Below are 6,871 nucleotides of genomic sequence, written 5' to 3' on the forward strand. Positions count from 1 at the left end.
AAAGTTACAAGTTTGTGGAGTGCATATCTTCATAAAGTATATGTCTGAAAACATTTGCTCTCATATCTGACCTTTTTGAGGTAAATGGACTAAATTTATACAGTGCTTTTCCAGTTATGCTGACTACTCCAAGCAAGTTGTGCTATAGATTCATACATTCATACACCAATACACAGATCGGTAGGCAACTTCGGGCTAAGTACCTTGCCAAGGATCACATCAACATGAGGGAGCTGGAATAAAAGTATGTTGACATTCATAGAAAGTCCCTCCTAGTGCAACAGGATCAATGTTGCTGTTTCAGTTTTAATGATGTGAGAACACAGACCTCTGAACAACACAACAGTCGAGTTCAAAATGTTATTCAAAAACAATATAGTCAGACCAATTCAATTTAGGTTATTCATAGAGGAATAGTTCACAACAAATGTTGTCTCAAGGCACTTTTCAAAAAATACATTTAATGAGAAATTTAAAACACGTACTGAGATCCACTGCCTGGCCAAAAAAGTACACATAATTTAATATTTCGCTGTATGTGTTGTAGCCTTGTTTTGATAAGCTTCTGCAATATCACAAAAAATTTTCCATTCTATGCTGTATTAATTTTTCACCAAGATGTTTGGACTGTCTAATTACTGCATTGCATTGGAAACTTGTTGCCAGCTTAAAGATAATCGCATCTGCAGTAATTATCCAATCGGAGGCGCACAACTATCTGCTTAATTAAATCCAGGGAGTAGCTTTTTTTTGACCAGGGAAATAGTAACATAAGTGAAAATGATTATTACTATGGAACCTATTATATGGAGCCTATTATATAACCTAAATATTTATTTTTGTTGTTGATTCAATAAGTCAACCGAACACAAACCAGGGAGAAAGGTATTGTTGTTCAGGGAATAACTTGAAATTTTTGAGATTATAAAAGAAGGAACCAGAAACTGAATATTTAGAGAGACAGTTACACAAATATGTTAGTGTTCTCATCTAGAAGAAAAACAAAGAGATGCACTGGTCACCATTACAATTTGGTGATCTGAAGATCTTAGGAAAAATCTGCATTTATGTCACAACTGTTACGTATGAAGTTAAATAAAAATCTGTTCTAGGAAATTAATTAAAATTTCATAAATTTATACTAAACAAGAACTTTGTGAAATGTCCTGGAGAACAGTAACCACAAATGTGGCATTATCTTCCAAACTTGAAAAGTTGTGATAGTTTTAAATTCACATTAGATCTGAAAAAAAACTGCCACATCACATGCTTAAATTTCTAATAATTACTTTTATTCTGTGTTCCTCTATAGGTGGAATGAAAAAAAAATTGGTGCTTGATTAATTTCATGCTAGCCTGTCCATTACCAACCTATGCAATTCTGCTGGATTCTAACTTCCCTTCACTGCTTTGTCTGGGATTTTTCCTGTTGAAATAGATTTCTCAGGTAAAATTGTATTATGCAAATCAGCGGACAAAAGAAGAAGCTGGGAACAATGTTGATTTTCTGTCTTGTTTTAAAATTGTATTCTGCCTGTAGCTTTAGCAATGGTAGGAGCGGAAGCAAACAGGAATTCAGTCCATGCTGGTCATGCTTCCAAATATTGACTTAGCATGAAGCAATCTTACTTGGCTCAGTAACAGTGTAGGCAATATTTGGTAAGCTTCACAGCGTCGAACCAGTGCATTACACACATCATGGCTGTGCTCGCCCTGAGATTTCGAGTTTTCAGCAGCTAGACAGCCAGACAACGACACTCCAATAACCAAACTTGTTTCTTTTCTACTTGTTTATTGAAGAGTGGCCTCTGACCACTGACATCACTTTGGCCATCGTAAACTGAAACATACAAGACTGAGTATTAGCCAACGAACATTGCAAATTAGCCATTCTTGCTGCTAGCTAAAAATAAAAATAAACACATTTTCCTAAATGACTCCAGAGTACAATTATTTACACCACAGTTACATAAAACAAAGAGACAATTATTGCTTTCACAATTAACCAATACTTACGAACAAATATTGTCTGAAACACAACGTATAAGGATAATAATCAGCTTAATCCATGAACTGTTCGGTGTTGCGTTCCACCATCTTGGATCTATATTATTTTTTAGCGTCACGAAAACATAACAAAATATCCACCAGGGGGCATTCTAGTGCGGTTTTCAACCTTGCTGGTGTTATGTCCACAAAGGGCACAACATATTTGAGGACACAAAGACAAACCGAAGCACATAACACTGGTCCAGCTTAATTTACAAAAGGCAGCACAATGGCCAAACGTTAACAGTTGGGTAAAATTTCCAACTTCAACACAGTCCACGCCTCCAGCAAGCAATTGGTTGGTAGCAGAGGGTCCTGACCTTCTGTACGAAGGAAAGCATAGAACGAGAGGCTATTTTTAGTAGGATGATTTCATGTTATTCTTTACATAAAGTTTGCCTGATTTTATTGTGTTTGTAAAATAAAAAATAAATAAAACTCTAGTATTTACTATGAATTCCATGGTTCATTTCAAGTTAACATGAATTAGGAACTGTAAAAAAGTTTCAATTGGGAGATAATTTTAATAAATGTTGGGAATGTCTAATCAGCAAAAATTGATTAGTATTCTCCTAGAAGTAGCTACATAGTTCAGGGTGTGCATAAAATATTACAACCTTCCTACCAGGGCCATTTTCTGGCAAAGATCCCAGAAAATTACCCTGGTTCATGAAAAAACTTCCCTGCAGTGCTAATGCACTAAAGAAATAATAGAGGGCATTTGAAGTTCCCATTTAAACTGAGGTAAGTATCTTCTTAGACACACTGACATCACAACAGAACATTGAACATTTTCTCACACAGGAAAATAACTCCAAAGCACAGAAACACCAAGATGACTTGATAAGATTTTCTGCTTTGGTATGCCCTTGGACACTGTGCTTCTCTGAAAGTGCACATCCCCGAGGCTTTTCCTGTGAAAAATTACTACTATAGAAACACAAACAACAGCAGAAAGGTTCTGATAATACTTGATATCACAATTATGATGGCATTTTGTTCACAAGGTCATTTCTTAGAACCTTTTACAAATTACTTGTTATAGCCATGGCAATACTTTTGTTATTTTTTTCTGGTCTTTGTGCTTGAGGGTGTCTCTACTTCTGAGGGAATCTGTTTCTGAGATTTTGGTTGCCAGAATACTGACTGTCTGTCGGTAGTCTGAACACTTCTTTATAAAGATCCTAAGCTTTGGGGATGAACTGGCATTCTAATAACATCTACTTTCTTCTTTTTTCTTACCACCCTAAGTTAGATTTAGTGTGGTACATTTTGTGATTGCACATTTTACTGGAAGGATTGTATAATTTTGTCGTTCACCATAAAAAGATTGCTTTTCTTAGTTAATATATTTGCAATTTTGTGAAGAAATCACTCACTTCTTTTGTCAAACAGTTGTTTAAACGCCTTTGATTTGAGGACCATTCTCTTTCTGTGTACATGTTACAAAGAACATAAGATAGTTGTTGTTGTTGTTAATTTTATTGCCGAGTGCTTTTACACGGCAATAAAATTACCGTGTTAAACTGTTATTTACAGTTTAACCGTCCGGTTAAACTGTAAATAAAGTAAGAAAAAACAAAACATGAATACTTAGTATTGCAGAATTCAATCAACACAAACTTAAACATAGATTTATTAGCTAGGCTTGACTGACCAGTTATAAGGCAGTTTATTCTTAGAACACTTCGTCATATAATAAACATCGGCATTCAACTATGAGTGCAGCAAACACAGCTAGCATTGGGCTCATTAGCACTAGCAAATTCAGCAAGCTCACGCTTAGAACAGATAACAAAAAACTAATCTCCCCACAGCTTACAGCATTAATAACTCACCACGTTGGGCAATACTCATGGACGCCAGTAGAATATGATTTTTATTGTAGCTTCAGCTTGTTAGCTTCAGCTAACGGCAGTCTCGGTGTATTACTGGCCTGAGGTAAGTTTCTTCTCTTGTTTCACCTCCCCTCCACTACCAATGCAAAACAACTACAGAGCCCCCTAGCGGAATGGGAGGAGTGAATCCAACAGTACATACCAAAATCTCTGGACAGGAAGTGTTATTTATTTTGTCAGAACACACTGAATATTACATCTACTAGTATCAAAAAGGAGCTATTCTGACAAAAATTTTGAGCATTAAAATACTGATCAGGGATCTAGAATTTACCCTTTCTTTGTTGCAATTGTATATAAAACAATAATCCTACTGTGAATTTATCACTCGTCTGATGTGATATTTTAGAGGCTGTTGCCAGCAACTTGTCAGACTCTGTGTTTCCAGCTTTGGCACCTTTTATCACTGCCTTTTATACCCAATGTAAACTGAAATACTATATTTGTGTTTGTTTACTAACGATGCATAAGTTATTTACATTATTAGATTTGACATGAGAAACAATAATATTTTGAAAGTGTAATTGTGCACAAACTGATTTTGTGATAATGTTATGTTGAGGCAGCATCTCTAGATAAATATAGATTTTTGAGTAAAAATTTTATAACTCAATTTTACCTCCTGAGAACTCATAGTACTGTAGTGTGACCATTGCCTTCCTACCCATGTCCGCTCGATTCTAATCTCACTTCACAGTTCTGTCTGAGCTTTCTCCCATTGAAGTGGATTTATCTGGTAGAATTTGATCAGCAAACAGAAGACGTTATGAAAGGTGATATTTTTAGAATCAGGGCCCTGGTCTCAAAAAACCAGGCTCCAGCCATAGATACTGTATATCTTTGAGTTCATCAAAATGTTACTTTGAGTCGGTGTATACTTTGTCTGCGCCTAGTAAACCTGGACTCCTGACATGCTCTCGGAAGTTAATACGCAACAACAAAATGAGGAGCTGCATTCTGCACTGTGTAACTTCTCTTCACTGTACTTTCTAAAAAGCAAATAAAAACATTCTTCAATGATGTTTCACTGCTTTGACAGAAAATGAGACAGAACTAAGCAGTCTGAGCAAAAGTTCAACTATTTAAATTGATAAAAGGGTAGATAAACAGATAGATGTCCTGTTTTTACAAGAGATGTGTTTTCTTTCTCCAAGGCTCTCTGATAACACCATTCCAGATGAGTTTGTCATTCCACATTATTAATGGTAAAATAGACTATTTTACCATAGAAAGCAACTGAATAGTTTGTCTTTCAACTAGGCTACTTGCGGAGTATAACTCAAGATTAAAAAAAAAAAAAAAACTTTAGCAGACTATATCTGGACAAGTTCAAAACAGCCTGAATACTGGCTTTTATATAAGGTGGCAGAGGCTTTAGTCAGGAAGGTTGTAAACTGCTAAATACATTAAAAGAAATTACAGAATCTCATCTGTTATTCATCTAAGAGCAAATACCTTGATGGATATCTATCTAAAAAAAATAAAAACAAAACAAAATTTAACATATTAGGTATTTAATGTCCAGTTCAACACTTCTTAAAAAATTAATTGGATATTAATTGACAAGTGTAAAGCTAATCATAAGAGTCTTTTTGTATAGAATGTATGACCTGTAGATGTGTGATAGATACGTACATACATAAGTTTAAAATTTGCAGTATTATATCAATCTTACCATAAACATGGCAACCTCTATTTATCCAAGCTTCTGCCTTTGTTCCAGTGTGGGAAATGTGTTGTATCAAAGAAACACATTACACAAATGAATAGGTATTCACAACCAATTCAGATACTTCTTAGACAGCTTTTATAATGATTCCAATTGCCTCATGCCGTTTTCCCTCCTAAGTTAATTAACTAAAAAGTAATTACTGCTTCCTGCAGACACTGCTTCATTCTTTATCTTAATCAGACATTTCTTAATTTTTTTTTCCGACTGTCCTCCTTTTCTAATCTGTGCTTATTTACAAATTCTATATGTTACTGGTCCAGCCTTTCCCAGCACTTTGTTGTTGTTTAATCTCCATTGGCGCTTAGATATCCTATCATCTCGTTTGTTATAATCTATCTGCTTTGGCTTCTTCTTGTTCCTTTGTGCTATACGCCAAATGTTCCATTTTCTCCTCTTTTTTTTTCACCCTGGATTGTGTCCAAGATCCTAAATGAGCAAACGAAAAGCCTTGTGCATGAGCAGTGCAGTAGTGCTTGTTCTTTCTTTGTCCTTGGCTTGAGATTTGTGTGGTAAAAATCGGTTATCTTTACAATGCTCACAAGATGTTGCTGATGCACCAGTCAGTGTAGTACAAGACAAGTCACACGTGATGAAGAGCTACCTGATGCAGAAACAAGAAGTCAGTTGTATCAAACATTACTGTAGATTATAATTAAAAAGGAGTGTTAGCAGTGTTCCTAAAACAGTGTAAATACTGGTTACTGTAAATATTTCAACCCATATTTTGACACAGTAGACATACACGTGAACATCGTAGTTAATGTTCCTCTAAAATTATTGAAAAGATACCTCAGTTAAACCATATCTACCTTATTTATACTCCATTCCACCAAATAGGTGCCATTCCCATCCACTGGAAATCATATTTATAAATTATATAGATTTCTTTTAGGCAAAGTTTCTTGCACATTAATCTGACTGCAAATTTAACATGTATAATACAAGAATGAATAATAATAATAAAAATCCTCCACTGAACACTGATAAAAAAAACATTTGTCACCTGTCTTCACTTGGTAATCTCACACTTTACAATGAAATATAATGAATAAAATTGTGAAGATTCTTTGGGATTTTGGTGCCACTGTATGTCCTATGTTATGAAGAATAGCAATTTATGCCAACCTATAAAAGAAGAATTTCAGAGACAGCTAAACTTGATAATCCAGTAGACTCGGTTCAATTGAGGTCC

Source organism: Xiphophorus maculatus, chromosome 4, assembly GCF_002775205.1.
Source record: "Xiphophorus maculatus strain JP 163 A chromosome 4, X_maculatus-5.0-male, whole genome shotgun sequence".
NCBI lineage: Eukaryota > Metazoa > Chordata > Actinopteri > Cyprinodontiformes > Poeciliidae > Xiphophorus > Xiphophorus maculatus.